General features: G+C 49.7%; 1 protein-coding gene across 3 annotated transcripts in view; it reads left to right on the top strand.

The window, feature by feature from the left end:
- ST3GAL1 (ST3 beta-galactoside alpha-2,3-sialyltransferase 1) overlaps nucleotides 1–18,402 on the top strand; it is a 91,173-nt gene that overhangs the window by 3,954 nt on the left and 68,817 nt on the right. For all 3 annotated transcript variants that reach the window (XM_037803221.1, XM_037803223.1, XM_037803222.1), the window contains exon 2: nucleotides 15,472–15,626. The gene's annotated coding sequence lies outside the window, so the exon portion shown is untranslated. The remainder of the gene's footprint in view (nucleotides 1–15,471; nucleotides 15,627–18,402) is intronic.

The following is an 18,402-nucleotide window of genomic DNA, read 5'->3' as shown; positions in this document are numbered from 1 at the left end:
TCTCTGGCAGCTCTCGGCACTGATATTTAGAGATGGCGCTAAAGTTTCAGACTGTGGGGTCCGAAATGGAAGAGCCGAGGTTGCATCCGTGGGGACCCCCAAATGGTATACATTGCAAACAGGAACTACCCAGGGTAGTGTGTTCCCCTTCGAAGGGCAGGAAACGACCTCAGAAATCATTTTGTTTGACCTTTCATTTTAAGATAAAAACACGGAGGCTCAGAGGGGGAGCCCCGGGACTGTTGATGGCAGAGCTGGCCCAAGGCCCTGGCCTCATGAGCTCCAGAATAGCTCCAGCCTCCACCACGGGCCCTTCCCCAAACCTACGTGCTCCTCCCTAGGCCTAACTCTCTATCCCTTACTGGAAACCAGCGTTGCCTGGGGAGGCCTGGGGGTTAATTGTCCTTGTGTTTTGTTTGTGTGGTTGGATTGTTTTGATTTCACTGGAGCCAACATTTATTAGGTTCTTGTGTCGTGCTAAGCACCATGCAAGGTGCTTGGGATGTAGAGATGGGGGGAAAGGGGTCCAGAGGTCATGAAGCTGTGTGTGGGGTGGGGGACTTGGGGACAGAAGGTGTCACCCTGCAGTGGTGACATATGCATATAATAGAAATAGGATTGGAACTGAGAAGGGACTCCCCGGGGAAAGATTCATTGACGAGACAAAGCCTGTGCACCCTTGGGTGTTCTCCTAAAGCCCAGTCAGACTGCAGGAGAGTTTTCTTGAATGTGTAGGACTGGTGTCTCATCAAAGTGGCTTGTCACCCATGTGTGCAAGAAAAGTACCATAAAGCAGCTGGCTGGTCATAAGTCTGGTGTGTGTGGTTCTGAAGAGGTAAGGGAACTGGGAATTTTAGGGGTTAAGTGCTTTGCCCATCCTCCCCCCAGAGTGTCCTGGTCTCTGCCTGGAATAACTGTGGCTGCTCTGCCGGTTTGCAGGTCAGGTCTCTGACCTGGGAGACCCTCAAGGGTTAAGGGTTTCAGGATGACTACGAGTAAGAGAGACCTGGCTTCTTTGCTTTTGCTTTGCAAAGTAAAACTGAATGCTTTATCTTTAACACCCTGTCCTCACCGTGTGTCTCAGATTTAAATAGCCGATTAGGGAGGGGCGTTTATAAGGCAAGGCAGGCAGTGGCTGTGGAGACCTTACCCAGGAGGACAGTCCTGTGACCGAGGGTTATGAGTGAGTGTGACAAGTGCCTTCACCTGGCCAGCCGGATTTGAGGTGTGCATGGGGCCGGGCCCCCCTGCGATGCAGGTCCCTGTGAGAATAAATCGGGGGGTGCTTGGGAGAGCAGCTCCCACAGCCCCGGTCCTAGAGCCTCATAGTGTCCAGTCCAGCCGAGTCTGAGTGCAAGAGAAGCTACGCCACGAGACACTTGCATGGGGGCACAACATTGGAACAGAGTCTGTGGGAAATGGAGGTGTTGACCGAAGGCGGAATGTTCTAGAAAGCTCATGGATAAACATTCGAAATACAAGGCTGGTGTCAATGGAGGAAGAGGAGCAGGCTGGCCTTATTCCTACGGGTCATATAAAATTTGCAAAGTTTCTTTTTCCCCAGGGCATGGCACAGAGAGCTACCAATTAGCCTACACTGTTGCCTGGAGCAGGGAATCTGGGGGGCGGAGCCTGTGGCAGGTGCGCTGACCTGCTCGATGGAGCCACGTGTGTGGCCTGGTGGGTGTGCAGGGCGTGTGACCTGTGTCAGAGTTGAGCTGACTCTGCCTGTCGTGGTTAACCCCCCAGAAAGGCTGCCCCAGAGAGAGGGCCCTGACATCAGGGTATTTCCTGGACTCCGAGCCCCAGGGCTCTGATCTTGGCCCCGTTCCACCCGGCGCTGCCCAGGGACCTGGAGAGAATCACCTCTTTGAGCCTCCGTTTCCTCAGCTGGGAGATGGTAGCCCCGCTCCACCTGCTTCACGGGGATTTCTGAGGAGCCCACAGGAGGAGGTGAATGAAAATGACTTAGAATAATTTTAATAATGTCGACATTTCATAAAGTGTTTTGTGTTTCCCAAGCCCAGAGCCAGGCATTTTAAGCATCGGATCTTTCTGGGTCCCAGCAGGACACAAGACTCTCAAATTGAGTGGAAAGTTTACTAAGGGAAGTGAGTGTGTGCACAGACTGAGCGGTGCTGGGGGAAACCAGGAAGGGTTATGCTGGGCCCAGTTACACCCCCAGCGGGGAGAGGCCGAGGGAGGGCCAGCCAGCCCCTCAGCCTGCACCGGAGAGCTGAGAGGATAAACTACACCATTGCGCTCTCTCCTTGCCGCCCCCCACGCCCCCGGTGCCACCCAGCCAGGGAGAGGCTGGGACAGGCCAGGGCGGGGCCATCCTGAGCAGAGCTGCTCACTCTTAGTTCCTTTAAATCTGCAAGAGCAGGGGTGAATCCTGTCCTGATCCCCTATGGGCAGGAGAGCCCGATGGCTGGGCACCTCCCCTGTCTCAGCCCCACAGCTGGCGGAAGCACCCAGTGGGAGACCCTGGCCCAGAGCCCAGTTTTAACCCATTGTGCTGCCTGCCCTTGGTATGATAAAGGGGAAGTTTCTCGATGAGAAGCACAGTAGCCTGAATGTTAAGGGTTGTTTGGGTTTCCCTCCCAGGCTTATCACTTACTCCTTCTAGACCCTGATCAAGTTATTTATTTTTCCCATGTCCCAGTTTCTTCATTTGTCATGGGGATGATACTGCGGACTTTGTATGGTTGATGTGAAAAATAAACAAGTTTATTCCCAAAGGAGTTTAGTATAGATCCTGGCACATGAGAATCACTAAAAGAACATTAGTGGCTGTTCCTGAGAAGGGCAAGTTCAGACATGTTGGGGTGAAGCGGAGCTGTGCCACCCGGGGAGCTTTTAGTGTGATGCTGTTCTTTGAGTTGTTCTTAGGTTAAAAGGCCTTTCTTCCAATTAGTCTGGGATGTTGGGACCCTTTTTTTCCTGACTCTCTGGGTTTATATATATATATATATATATATATATATATATATTTTTTTTTTTTTTTTCCACCAAATGCATTGACTGATTCCCCCTCTAAAATTCATAAAAATTGTCTAACCAGGTAGGATCCTGAAGCCTTTAATAAAGGAATATAAAACACGAGTTAAAAATCACCAGCGGGAATTCAGAAAAGTTAAGAGAGCATTAGCTCCAAATTATTTGGCAGAATTAAAAAGGGGGTTGCAAATGATTTTTGGGAAGTCCACATTTGGGTGTGCAAAGGAAGTCTTCTCTCTGAATTTTGCCAGACACTTTAAAAAAGAAAATCTTAAATCAGAATGGATCGTGGTTTTAATAGATTTTGCTACATTAACAAAAATCCCTTTGAACCCACATTGAACCAGTAGAGCAGAGTGGATAAAAATTCCCTTCCTGCATATTTACATAGCAGAGAGCTCTTGAGAAAAACCCAACCAGAAAAACACGAGCAAAGCAAAGTCAGAACTGCCTCTCCGACTGAGAGGGTGGGATGATTCCAAAATACTGTTTCATGCTCGGAAAGCCTAAAACAACTCCACATGAAAGACTAAAATCCATCTAATTGGGCATTTACCTTTTCAGAAATAAAAGGCACAGTGGAAAACAAAACAAAGCAAAACTCCTTCCATAGAAGACTAGACTGGAGAGCAAAATAAATCCCTGGAACTCATCTGGCCGAGTAATGAGAGGCTGGTTCTCCCTACCTCCCTGCAGTGTGCTGTGGCTGTGGGAACCTCAGCCAGCTCCCTGGGGTCCCGGAGCCAAAACTCCCTTGAAACACCAGACCCTGGCACCCACAGCCATCCCCCAACCGCTGCAGCATGACCCCCCCGGCCCGCAGTTCAGTTCTTCTGCCTGCTGGATTGGGCCTAGGGTCTCCCCATTTTGCAGATGGATTCAGGTGCACATTCAGAGGAGACAGTGACTCACCCAAGCTCACAGGGCCTCTCCGTGACCCCAGAACTACCTAAGTACAAAGTGGGTGAGTCCTGGGGAAAGAATAGGCCTGAACTTTTGACTACCTAGCCTTCCCGTTACACCCCTCTCCAGCTCATGCTTCCCCGCCCTGAACTGTACAGATGAGGAAACGGGTTCACAGAGGGGGCCTGTCACCAGCACGTCATGCAGCCTCCAACTCCAGTGGAACCACCTCCCTCCCTCCCTCCATCCCTGACCCCCAGAGCCTTGCTGTCTCCACCTGACCCCCCTGCTCCCTCCATCTGCCTGGCCAGGCCTGAGAACAGTCACAAGAAACGTAAATCCAAGTCTCAGCATCCTAATTAGATCCTCGAGTCAATTTATGGAGCCAGAATAACAGCTCCATAAATTTACAGGAACATTTACAGTTCATGAAAGAAAGATACAGACGAACCAGATCCAGGAACAGACTTGGTCAAGAACAAGCTTTAGTGTTAGGGAGCCGGAGAGCTTGGTGCCCACAGGTGAGACTTAGTGGGAGAGCCAGGCCAGGGTCACCAAGATCCCAAGGACCCCGGTTCTGAGGGCGAGACCCAGGGGGAACCTCCAGAAACCAGTGAGCTGTCAACAAATAGCTAAGAGATGTTTGGTTAGATAATCTGCCCACTGTTCAGTTAATTTGCATGGAGGCTGTTTCCTCTGATGGGAAGAAGTCAACTAGTAGATGGAGTCGGAGTCAAGAAACAAAGGCGTAACCAGATGTATACCAGAGAGGGGCAGAAAACAACTGCAGGCGGTCCGGAAACACTGAATCTTGCTTGTACATTTTTTGCGGGTAACCAGCAGCCAGCAAAGGTTAGGCCTCTCTGAGCATTCTATTCTTAGTAGGGTTCCAAAGAAAATAATAATTTCAGTTTATGGATTTTCCCGGAAACCTTGAGAGTTTAACTGTGGAGACTGCATGGAGTCTACAGATAACCTGTCTCACCTGGGTCCCACACTTGTAAGCGCCACCTTAGCCAGGCAGGTGTGCACCCTTTCCCTCATTAGAATTTCACATTCCTTCAATATTAGATCCCTTGTCTTTACTGCAGCTCTGCGAAGTCAGTGTTTTGACCTATTTCCTAATCTCATTTTTACAGTTGTGGAATATGGGGCTCAGAGAGGTTAAATCACTTACCCAGGGTCACACAGCTAGAAAGTGGCAGAGTTGGATTTCATAACCCTCTGTTCTATACAAAGCCCAAGAGATCAGGCGCTGTGCTATGATGTTCCCAGGGCGTTCCTGTATGCCTCTAGATCAGTGGGGAGCCTTCCCTTTCCTAAGAGGTTCCGATGGGAAACACATCACAGCCCTTGGGGTGGGCAGGGAAGGAGGGTGTGGCCCATCCATCTATGTCCTCTTGTGGGGATGGACCCAAGTTCTATAACATCCTTTTTTGAGGACTTGTTTCCCAACTCTTAAACCAGCAGCTTCACCTTCCCCAGGGCTAGGGCTGGAAACTTCCTCCCTGCTTCACCCTCTGGGCCCTGCTCTCTTGTGGTCTGGCTTGATACTTAGATCCCCACGGTGAGCCCTGCATCCCTTGGACCACCTGCATAAATACCGGAATTCAGAGGGCCCCGTGGTGGTGCCAGGGGATTGAGGCAGGGAGATGCACCTGGCAGGGGTTTGGAGACGGGAAGAGGGCAGGAAGGCTTGGTGCAAAGTTCCTGGATCAGGTGTGTCCCTGTAACAAAATCCCTGGACAGGGGTCTCCTGGGGACAACCTACTTGAAGTACAACGAGGAGTAAAAGTCCCGGGTGCAAAATTGGAAGAGTCCCTTTTTAATAACATCTTCACAATGGAAAGAAAGGTTTGTTGTTCTTATTACTTGAAAACACTTTTAATCCTACCACCTGGTGGAGAGTTTGATGAATAAAGATGGTTGCTGGGGAAACATGTTAGCTGCCACAAACCAGAAGGTTTTTGTGGGGTATATTTCTGGTTGTTTCTAAAGCATAATCTTAAATTTTAAAATTCAGTCTTTTGGCAAAAAGGAAATTAAAACGAAAGGGGGAGATGAGGCAGACAGCAAGCCTGTGCTCTCTCCCTTCGCCTAATAGAAACTTTAAATGAGAAACAGGTTCCAGCATAAGGCCTGATACTATTTTTCTGTCTCTAGCTAGGACCCGGAACAAACTGCGCTGAGCAAACTATAGGAATTTGTAAATTAAACTGATGTCTATACAATAGCACATCTGCAAACAAGGAGAAAAACATTTAGTGGCCATGGAGATGGTTTTGAATATCAGACCCTGCCTCTTGGATGGAGTGAAGGAAGTTTTCTCTTTTTCTCTGAACATGATCCTTGGTTTTATATGCTGTGGCAGTTTTGGGTGGACTGGGGAACTGGGAGTTTTAAATGATAAGTTATAGTGGTTGCATGTTTAGATAGTGTGAGATGAGAAGGAATTGTAAAATCTTAGTGTTTGCAGAACACCTCAGTGGTGCTTTTGTTCAAACTTCTCCCAGCCCCCAGTCTTCAATTCCTCATCCATTGAGTCATTCACTGATTCATTCAATAAACATCCTCACCCTGCTGCTTCCTAGCTGTGTGACCTTGAGCAAGTCGCTTAACCTCTTTGTACCTCAGGTTTCTCATATATAAAATGTGGACAATAATAGTACCTACCTGGTGCTTAGTGAGTTAATGCTTGGAAAGCGCTTAGAAGGTGCGTGGCATAGGTTATGCATTCTGTAAATGTTTGTTAAGTAAATGCTGTGGGTGAGGCACTGTCGTCTTCACCATCGTCATCATCACCGTCATCTTTGGCAGTAGAAACCCTCTTTCTCAACGTCCCACAAAGCAGCACTTCCCTCGGCTGGGGCTGCCTCCAGTGGTGATGCCAGTCTGCTTGAATGCCCCCAGTGATGGGTTGCTCTGGGCCCCACATAGTGGCCCTTTGACTTCTGGACAACTCTATGGTTTCGAACACTTTTCTTCCTCACACCAGGTTCCTAACCTGGGAAGGCTTCCTGGAGGAGGTGGTAGGGTGGCTCTCCAAAGCTATTGAATGTAAGAAAAGAGGCATAAGTCTGGGAAAGGTGCCTGGACGTATGAAGCCAGGGGTGGCTGCTGGACAACAGGTGAGACACAGGTGAGGTTTTAGACATCAGAGAGCTCAGCCTCAGAACTCAGCCTCTTATTTTACAGCTAAGAAAATCAGCTCAGCCATGGGGGCTGGACTGGTGCCGAGTCCTCCACCCGTTAGTGAGCGGAACAGGCTAGGAGCCAGTCCTACCGCTGACAACTGCCAAGGCCGGCTTTCACCCTGGGTTTTCCTCCCAACTCCCAGGCTGCCTGGCACACACGGACAGCCAGGGAAGTGGCCACGGCCTGGGCTACCTGGGCTCCCGTCGTGGCCCCGCCACCCCAAGCCACGTTGCTGCCATTAGACCCTTCCCAGCACCTGTGCACTTCTAAGTCACCAGGAGGGCACCCACCCCACACGAGCTCCCGGCAGGGAACTTTAACCTCTCTCGGAGCCTGCCTGTACTGTTTTTGTGAATTCTGGCCTCTGTCTGCCCACTTTTCCCTCCTGAGTTTCTGCCTCCTCGACATGACATTCTGCACTCACTCAGCCTTCCAGTGCAGCTTTGAGGTCGTCACTGTTACCTGTACTTTACCAGTTGAGGTCTTCTGCTAACACACACACTCCGAGGAGGATCCGGAAGATTCAGGGCCCAGTGTAGCTGGTTTTACTGATTGCATCAGCAGGGCTGCCAAGCCAACCTCCCTCCCACATCCCTTCACTTTGTTCCGGAGAATCAGATAAGAGGCCAAAAGCACACCAGGCCATATTTCAAAGGGCTGTAAATAGGACAGTTCCTGAGGGCGCTCGGGGTCGAGTGCTCCAGGGCTGGGCTTTGTGTGACCTCAGCCCTGGCCTGCAGCCCAAGGTCTCCACGGTCAGTAGGAAAAGGCCTCCTGGCCTTCATTCCCCCCTTCCTCCTTCCTTCTTTCCTTCTTTCCCCTCATCCACAAAATCTTGTTGAAAAGCACATAGTTGTGCCTCCTTATCTAGGCTGAGTTGACGGGAAAGCAAACGGGTCCATATTTCATAATCAGGGCAGACACAGAGAACACCGCATCTCAGGCCTCCAAAGGAGATCTGCTCTGCGTGCCAGCGTCTCACTCCTTAGAAGGCAAACTGAGTCTCCCCAACAGGAAGGCCAAGGGCTCCCGTGCTGGCGGCCGTGGGGCAGAGGGGGTAGAAGGGGTCAGCGAGGGCCAGAGAGGAGCTCCAGAGGGGCACACACTGGCTCTGGCATAGCCAGGTCACCACGTGTTAACTCTGTAAACCAGGGCAAGTGACTTTCAGGTCGAGCCTCAGTTTCCACTCCTTGTGCTTTGGGATAATACCACCCATCTTTCTGAGTGGGAATTAAGTCAGATAAATGAAATGGGGAAGGATGGGAAAAGCCCCAGAGACGAGGTGATCACCAGTGTGGGGCTGGAAAAGGGGGGGTAGTCTTCTGACAGCAGCGGGGAAGGTGCAGAGAGCGAGTAAGCAGGAAAACAAGGGCAGAACCAGTGGCAGAAGCCCACAGACTGGACTGGGTGGTTTGGGGAAGGAGGTGTCAGATGAAAAAGTTGAGGCCTCAACTTGGTGGACCTTAAATGACCTATTTTCTTTCAGTAGTTAGGTGCAATAAGATGTCTTTTTCTTTAAGCAGAAAGGAATTTAATCAGACCCACATTTTAAGAAATGCGACCTGGCGCAGGTTTACAGTGGATTGGAGGGAGAGGACCCAAAGTCCCACTGACAGTGGGAGTTCGAGGGAGCCAGGGCAGTGCAGGGTGGGAGCAGAATTGCTGACTGGCTTCATCTCTCCAGGGCTTGAGAACGGACTGTTCTAGGTTACTGATGGGAGCCACTGATGGCTACAGAGATAACATCAGGGCTTCAGAGCAGCGAACCATGCTGTACATCCCATTAGGGACCCATTGGAGTCGAGGTGGAGGAAGAGAGAGAGTTCTAAAGTGCCACCAGGCTGAGACTGGTGTAGATAAATCCATGGCAGAGTCTCAAAGCTTATTTCGAACTCTGGGAAAGTTGGCGCGGTTCCGTGCAGAAAGCGTCGTGATTCCTCGCAGGCAGGGCCGTCCTCAGGTGTGAGGCCCCATGCCCTGCACTCTGCACCCAGCTCTGCAGTCCAGGTTACAGGGACACGAATGACCGGGCTTGGACCAGCACTCGGGAGGAGCTCTGTTCAGGTTTTCTGAATCTGAATTTGACCAACGTGGCAGGTGTGGACAGGAGGAGAAAGTCCCCTTGCCGGTACTGAGCAGGCCAGAGGTGCGGCCCTGGTTTTCTCGTTGGCCAACACGGTCATGTCACCAAGGCCTTTTTTCTTTGATTCATCTGCACTCGCCCGCTGTCTGGCCCTCAGCCCTCTACCTGCCTCCACCTCCACCTGTCTTGTCAGGTGCAGCAGTTTGGAGAGTCAGCAACAGGAGGGACAGTGGTGTGCACCCACCCCCACCCCACAGAACAGTTGTGGTTCATCTGGTCGGACACAGTGTGCCCAGGCGTCTTCCCTGGTGACTTTGGACAGGCGATGTTAGAGTCATAGGGGCCATGATTGAACGCGCTTTCATGGTGGTGGAATTGAATTCTCCAAAGCTGCCTGGCACGTGGGAGGACTCTCCGGGATGCAGTCTATTCCTTGAGGCGGCGGAGACCCAGTGGCCCCTGGGGGGCAGGTTACAGTACCATCCGGCAACTTGCTCAAGAGTAGAGCCTGGAGAAGGAACGAGGCCCTGGTGCCCACCATGCTCTTGGACCCCGTGTCCCTTGTTCCTGGAATCTCCCCGCCTTGCTCATTGGATCCTTCTGGAAGCTTCTCTGCAGATGTTCTCTTAGTGGGCCATCTCCAAACTCATATCGTAGAGTTTGTTCTAGAAGCCTTGGCATCCAGGCTGTGGACCCTGAGAGAGCTTGAAGGAGGACAAAGGTATCTCTTGACTGCATGGCCCTAATCAGAGCTGGCCTTTTCTGTGGCTCCACACTTTCCCAGACACCCTGATGGGAGAAAGGATTCAGGGAACATTGATGGATGCACGTGCCAGGCCCGGCCGGGAGCCCCTCATCTCGTTCATTCTCATCACCGCGAGGTCGGGGGCTTTTATCGTCCCTACCGCCAAGGGAGCACCTTTGGCTGTCGAGAGGTTGGACAGCTTGCTCAGGACCCGAAGTCGGTCAGTCCACAGCCATTCGTCGTGCTGTCATTGTGTCTGTTCATCTGACCAGGCACAGGGAGGCAGTGTGGCTTCTTTCTCTACTTTTTCCTCCTCATTGTCATCATCATCACCATCATCATCATCATCTTCACTTTACAGATGAGAAGACCAGGGCCTTGGGAGGCACAAGGTAAGGCCTGTTGGAGCAGGAGCTGGGATCTAGGGGTTCTGCTTCTGGGGCATCCAGGATCCCACGCTGGAGCCGAAGGCAGGAAAGGCGGGCACTTGATTACGTCCCCTCTGCCTCTACGAGCAGTGCCTGGGCCACACTGCACATGTTGACGGTCCTGCATCGCCCAGGTGGCGAAGACAAGGCAGGTAGGACAAGGAGGGCTCCTCACGCAAGGCAGAGGTCCAGGCCTAGGGCCCTGGGAGATCGGGCAGTGTCCCCCAAGGTCCTGTCAACCCTGCAGCTAAGTCTCAGGATGCAGCTTGATGTAAAAGCTTCTGAGCACAAACATGGGGCTTTTGTGTTTAAGATAGCCCTGGCTTTACATCTCACCCATGCTGATTTGTAACTGTGCACCCTTGGGCAAATTACTTAACTCCTTTGGAGCCTCGATTTCCACTTCTGTGGAGTGGGGATAAGACTGCCGACCTCAGGGGATTGCCAAGAAGATGGAATGAAATCATTTGGTTAAAATGCATGGTGCAGCACCAGCCCCTCGCCCACACCCCATCCATGGCAGCTGTTAATAATAATAGCCCTGTTTCCCTAGTAAATCAGCCAGATATCAGAATTTAGCCTTTCAATTAAAAAAATCCACTTTGTTACGAAGACTCCAACATGTTGAACCCCTTCCAGAGGGAGATGACAAGGACGCCGTTAGAAAACAATCTGCCCAGCCATCATGTGCACGTGCTTCCTGCCTGGAGCTCTTTCATTTTCGGCCTCCTCAGCCCCGGACCTCACAGCAGGCAGGGACCACACCGGAGGGGGCCGTGTGAGTCTCTCCACCCAGCTCCCCTGCACCCACAGCGTCAGCCACGTCAGGGTGCTCCCCACCGAGGGTCTCAGCCCCGCAACCCCATTGTCCACACAAAGCCCGACTGGCAGCCCTGCTTGGGCATTCCAGCAATTATGCCAGACTTTTCTAGGCCCTTCACCATCCCTCATTGCTCCTTCCTACCCCCGGGTCTCTGGTCTTCTGAGCAGACTGACCCGGCCGTCCCGGTCTTGCTCGCCAATATTTTCATCCTGCTCGGGAGAGGAATTCAGACAAAGGACCACACCCCTGCACATTGAAGAGCTTCCGTGGGTACGGGGCAGCACCTGGCTCCTTGTTGGATGTTGTCACCCACCCTGCAGGTGGCTCCTCGAGAGCAGAGCCCAAGAGGGCACTGTGGTCCCTGTCAGGGCAGAGCATGGTACTGGGCCCAGGGATGCAGATGCAATGTGAGTTACCCAAGTCCTAGACTAGGCAGCAGAGCCCAGCCAGGAATTAGGTTCTCATCCAGGCTCCTGTCTTTTCTGGTAATAGGACCTCGAGCAAGCTCCTTAATTGCCTCAAGCCTCCGTCTCCTCATCTGCACAAAGGTGAAAGTAATATCCCTGCACCCAAGACACCCTGGGGACCAGCTGAGCTTTGGGTGCAAAGGGCAGGCCAGCGTCTAAAAATGTTACCTGCTACTGTCACTGCTACTATTCTTACTTTATTATTTTTACTATGAAAGTACTTTCTCATTGTTCATATGTTTGCTTTTCACTGCAACCCTGCAAAGTAGTTGGAGCAGGCAGAATCTTCCTTTTTACTAATGAGTCAACTGAGACTCAGAGAGTGTTAGACTGGTTTTCTAAAATCCCACAGCGTGATTTGACCTGCCTCCCCCAATTGGCTTAGCAAGCAGCAGCCCCCACTGCCTTGGAATGTGTCTTGATCACAGGCCCCCTGAGAGAAGACTCCTGTAATTTTAAAATGTGCCAGCTTTATTCGGCTAGGCCCAGTGTTAACAATTTTTCAGGTTATGATTTTTCACTTGGAGAGGAAGAGCTATGATTTATGAAGCAGACTGGTTCTGCTTCTCCAGGAATGATACAGAATTATACTTCCAATCCCCTGCCCCACCCAGAGAAGAAACAAAACGGGAGGACAAGACCTCTTTTAAGATTTATTGTATTATGTTGCACAGAAGAAAGGAACTTTGGGGGGCTTTGGGGCTGTGAACAGTGTGTCCACTAAGAGGCAAAGAGGAAACGACAGGGATCCAGAACAGGACCTATAGAACAGAATCTTGACCTGTTGGTCTGGAGTTTACTCTAATCGTCCGTGCTCTAGCTGGAGTTGGTAGGCATTTTTCTTGCCTCCAGGTCTCCTTGTTTAAACCTAGCAGACTCAGCTTAGGGCCTGCCTTGATACCTAGTGGCTGTGAGTTGAGTGAATAAAATAAAGGGGATAGGATGAAAGTAAGTCAGCTTGGGAGTGGAAGGAGTCAAAAGACCCAGGCCACGTTCCAACTACACAGCCCACTAGCTGTGTGACACTGACGAGCCAACTTCTCTGGGCCTCAACTTCCTTGTTTGTGACCTTGGAGAAGCACATGAATTTTTCTGGGCCTCCCAGAAAATGGAGATTACATCTGATTTGTCTTCCTTGTTTGGCTCGTGTGTATGAACATACTTCGAAAATGGTTAAGTGGTCACAGTTTAATTGTCCCCAGTTGGAAGCCAGCTTGGAAGGGTTGGGGGAAATGGGGAAAGAGTATGGGAGAAGGCATGATGGCCGGGCTCTGGGGAGGAGAGAGATGTGCTGTGGCATTTTAGAAGAGCTTTTCAGGGCTCCTGTTAAAACAAAAGGCAAGGGAAGTCTAAGTAGCTAATTGGGCCATTCCCTGGGATGAGCAGTGTAAAGACAGTGGATAATTACTGTCCTGTGTAGCTGACACACCAGCACCGTATTTGAGAAGCTGAGGAAGTGAGGCTGTGGCAGGTGAGCAGCTCTAAAGCACAGTTACAGGTTTTAAAAGCCCTGTGGTTGCACGCGTGCCAGTTTGGGGTTTGGAATCCAATGCAGTTGCCAACGGTATTTGTTGAAAAGCCAATTCCAGACAAATGCAAGAACTGGTTCAGAATTATGCTTTGCTCCAAGGAGAGCCTTAGGCTTTAACTGAAGGTCTCAGGTGGCTGTACAGTTTGAAGGTGGTGTGGGAGGAGATAGCAGGAGGCGTGGTGCCAGGCTGTGGAGTCGGGGACCTGAGCTTCCATGGGGAGCGGGCTCCTTGTTTAATTGAATTCACAGATTTCTTTCTTATGTCTTATGGTATAGAACAATTGCAGTATAGGTCTCTGTGAAGGCATATATACATGTAGGCTATTAAATTATGATGATTATCATTTGTTTGCATAACATGCATCATATCCAAACCCAGTTATATTCTAAGGTACAAACCACCCACATTCAACTAGTACTCCAAGATTCTTCTGCTTGTTCAGCTATTCATTCATTCATTCATTCATTCATTCCACAGTAGCCAATGGGAGTGAGGGTGGAAGACTCTAACTATAAATAAAACACAGCCCCTTGCTCCCTCCACCCGCTCCAGTGGGCTCAGGCTACTGACAGCAACTGATAATAGGAAGGGAGTAATGCCCAGTAAATTAGTAAATTATTGCTGAATCAAAGAACAATATAAATAAAGGATAAATAAATGAATGAAAATACACAAAGGAAGCCATGCTTATCTAGCACATCCTGGAGATGTGGGGGTGGTAAACTGAAGCAAGCATCTTGGAGGAGCAACACATGAGTTGCTTTTTCATTCTTTCATTGAAGAACGACCAGTTGACTTTCTCCCATGGAGACAATGCAGCAGTGGGTAGGAGAGACCCACCCTTGCCCCCACAGAGTGAACAGTCTAGCAGAAGATGCTGGAGAGGAGTGCGGGGAGTTCTAGGAATGTATAATGGCTGTGCCTAACCTTGTCTGGGGAGTTGGCAAAGATAACTCTGAGAAGTGCTGCTTCTACTGAAATCTGAAGGATGAGTAGCAAGTACTCAGGTCTGGAGGGGAAGAGGGTGGTGTGGCCAGCGATGTGAAGGAAAAAAGTCTAAGCTGCAGTTCACAAGGATCGGAGAGGTGGCAAGATGGATCAGGAGGCTGTGGCCGTACACACTCCGCCTTAACTCTCCAACAACAGGGACTGTCAAGAAAGAGTCTGCTGCAAGATGTTGCATTCCTGTGGCTTTCTGTTCCCTGAGATGCGGGGCCTAACTACTTTGACTCTGGCCTTTTTTGTGTATCTTCCATGTAAACATCCTGCCCCCATCAGTGAGCCTCAAATGGAATCTGCTCATCGTCAACATCATGCTATTGCCTCATTGGCCAAAGAAAGTCACATGATCATGCTCAGATGCAAAACGTGGGAGTACAGACTCCATCTCATGATGGGCAGGGAAACAAAGCCACACTGCAAAGAGGGGCCTTGCACGGAGGCCTGGGAGCTCTGCAATAATCCACTCCCGTGGGAAGATAGACAGAATGGGAGTGTTCTGCTGATGTCTCTTCTCTGCCACTTATTGCCTTTGCCGTCCTGGGCAAGTTCACCCACTCCAGCTTTCTAAGCCACCATCACCCATCCATCGTGTGGGGATGAGTAATGGATCACCCTTAGCCATTTCTTGAGAGGCTCAGATGAGAAAATGCACGATGTGCAAATCTCTGTTCTTGGGGACGCATTTATTGCTCCACTGATGATTTCTGTTTTTATGCACATTCTCAGATGAAGTCGTGCAGAGCCATCCCCATTGGCTCATCCTAACCCTGACCCCGTACTGGCCACCCAGCTAGAGCTGCTCCTCTACCTCCAAGCAGGATTTTCACTTTCAAGTCTTACAGACTTCTTTTTCCTCTTCCTTGGAGACACTTCCTCAACTGTATTCTTTTTGCCAAACAGCATCTCACTTGTACGTTGACCAAGGAGCAGCTAAAAATATCTTCTCCTCTTCAGATTCTTCTTGCAGACTGAGTTCGTCATTTCTTCCTCTGTTCTCACATGCCTGTATCCTGCTGGCCCCGAAGTATTTGTTGATTCGTCAGCTTTCTCCACCAGTCCAAGCTTGAGGGAAGGAACTATGTCTGATTTGCCTTCCTGCGTCTAGCACTTGGCTCCATGGGTAGAACAGAAACAGGGGCTCTTAAATTAGTTATTTGGTGCATAGGAATAATTGAGTGAGAAGGTGGACCAGTGAGTCAATGCATTTTAATTAATTTATGTCATCTTTACAAGACGGTGGATGAACTAAGTAAGTCTCAGAACCAACTTAAATGTCCTCTTCTTTCCTTCCAGTGGGTACCATTTGCAGACTGAACCGTTCTGAACTAGAAATGCCAACGAGAAGTACTTAGCATCTGCAGGGGCTCTGCGGAGTGAAGGCTTTGAGCTTTTCTGCCAGGACTATTGCATCTGAGGACCAGGGATGGACCGTCCCTCCGCCTGCTGAGGTGAGTGACTAATGGACCTGCCTCACACAAGCGGCAGGAGGCGAGGGATGTGCCGCCTTTTCTGGATGCTTCTATGGAGGGAGGGAGGTGTTCCTGTTTCTTCGTCTCTCTGTAACTTGGCCTGCTCTCCAGAGATATTCCACATGAAGGGAGTGCCCTGGAAGGCAGATAGTTTCTCCCTTAGGGAAAAAAAAACACAGGCCTGGTAGAGCTTCAGGTGACCTCTTTTTCTTAAAGGGAAAGCCTTCTGCGCACTCCTGAAAACTGGTAAATAAAACCTGGATTGTAAATAAACACCTTCTATGACAAGTGGCTGCCATCCCACAGAAGGCTCGGAATGGTGCCTTGGGGTGCCCTTAGCTCGTCAGCAAACTGTCGCCCAGGAGCCAAATTTAGCACCGGCTGTTATTGTAAATAAGGTTTTTTGGGAACTCAGGCAGGCTTGTTGGTTTACATACACATTGTCTTTGGCTGCTTTCAGGCCACAGCAGCAGAGTTAAACAGTTTCGACAGAGACCTGTGACCCATAGAACCTAAAATATTTACTCTCTTGCTCTTTACAGAAAACATTTGCCAACCCCTGTTCTGGAGCTGGGCTGGCCACATGTAGCCACTCCACGTGAAGCTATTTAAATTTAAATTAACGAAAATTAAATAAGATTTGAAATTCAGTTCTTCAATTGCACCGGCCACATTGTAAGCGAGCAGTCGCCACACACGGCGGGTAGCACCCATTCTGGCCAGCACAGACTCGCAGAAAGTTGGCTTTGGATAATTGTGATCACTTAGGATGTCTCTCCTCGCTCTGCCTGTTCCTAGCCCAGCTTGGGCACAATTGCAACCATGTGGAGAAAGAAGGAAGATTGGGGTGTGTGTGTGTGTGTGTGTGCGTGCGTGCGCGCACGTGTAGCTGTGTTTCTATATGATTGTTAGTGGGAACATGTGTGTGTAAGGATAAAATTATTTTTAAACTTTTACACATGTCTTTTGACTGTCAGCCTATAGTCTCTGTATGTGATTCCATGTAGAAACTGAACTACATGGGCTTTGGGCTTTATTAGTTTTGTGTATGCATACACATAGGTTGATATCAATATAATCGATCAGCTTACGAGCTGGAGCCCTTCTGCAGTCACAGGCAGGACAGGTGCAGTGTGGGGGCATCTGCAGTAGGCGAAAAGCAAGGGCCACAGTGTCCCCCACGGCTGAAGATGTGGGCCAGGCAGATAAGCAACAAGGAGGGGAAGAAAATGAGCTAAAGATACGGCATGTGTGGTCTGGGAGGAATGAGGAAGAGGGGGGCAGAAGCCAATAGGGAAGGGGTCATGGGCCTGTTCTTTCAAAGAACACACTGAGCTAAGAAATGATGATTGGGAACTAACCACATCTCGGAACTGAACTAAGCACAGCCAGTTCTATGCGGTAGACATTTGGGGAGAGCCTTAGACTGGGCCATAGAGCCACCCTCTCAGATGGGACATAACAGGTTCCACTTGGTGAACAAGCCAGTGAGCAGGAGAGAGCAACACGGTCCCCAAGACACGGTGTTTATGGACAGGTCCCCAGAGGGAACAGAAGAGGCTCTAGGTGGCCGACAGGTCTGAGAAAAGGCTCTGGGTGAGATGTTAAGGAGATGGGCTGTCTCATCGTTGGGTTGCCCAGGAGCCATTAGGAACCAAGATTCAACTGATGAGGCCTCTGGGTGTCCAGGACATCTAGACAAGCAAGTGGCCACTGCCGTGCTTCTCATGGACGGCCTTGAAGTCAAGTGAGTCCTGAAGGCATTTGAATAGGTGTTTCCAGAACAAGCCTTCAAAAACGGAGTCTGATTTAGACATTAAGTAAATAGAAGTAGTAACAAATTTTAGTTCTTAGTGCTGTATACAGTAAGAATGATGATGACGATGGTGACAATAAGAGGGTAAAAGTGATACTATTTGCCACCTACGTCAGGCGTATTATGTGTCAGGCTATTCTGCTAATAAAAATAATAGTAATAATTCTAATTTATTATGCATGTATATAATATGCCAGTCATTGTGTTAAGCACTGTTTAGTTTTTCTCAGTTGTATGAAACAAGAGCATTCTTTTTAATTAAAAAAAATCATTTGTAAAATTTTGACATACTTACAAATTTACAGAAAAGTTGTAAGAATAGTAAAAAAGTGTGTGTGTGTATATATACACACACACATATATATATATATCTCCTGCATTCTTTACGCAGATTCCTCAAATGTTAATGTTTTACTATATTTGCTTTACTAGATTCTGTCACATAAGTATAGTACAACTGCTAAAGCCAGGAAGTTGACAGTGATGTGACGTGGTTCCCCAGCCTCCAGGCCTCACTCCGTGCAGCGCAGCCGTGACGGGGACTCCTGCGGGCTGCGTCAGCTCTCGTGGCCTAAGGGCACAGCCCGCCACAAACTGCCCTCACTTCAGACACCAGCCACAAGTTTGGAAGTTCCCAGGGCCACCCTCACTTCTGACCAACTGACTACAAGTTCGGGGGTTCCCACCAGCCCCTCAGGCTACACAGTTTGCTAGAATGACTCACGGAAGGCAGGAAAGCCTTATACTTATGGTTACAGTTTTATGATAGCAAAAAAAAACAAGGAGCCAAAAGAAGATGCACAGGGAGAGGTCCAGGAGGTCCTCAAACGGGATATGTGTGATCAACCAGGAGATCCCCCACTTCAGTGGCCGTGGTTCCTCTTGGGGTTCCAGAACGTGGTCATGCTTGGTTGGATCTGTGCCCCCTGGCTGAACCGG

This window comes from Choloepus didactylus, chromosome 14, assembly GCF_015220235.1.
Source record: "Choloepus didactylus isolate mChoDid1 chromosome 14, mChoDid1.pri, whole genome shotgun sequence".
Classification (NCBI taxonomy): Eukaryota; Metazoa; Chordata; class Mammalia; order Pilosa; family Megalonychidae; genus Choloepus; species Choloepus didactylus.
Note: the sequence above shows the minus strand (reverse complement) of the source record. Positions and strands in the feature narration are given on the sequence as shown.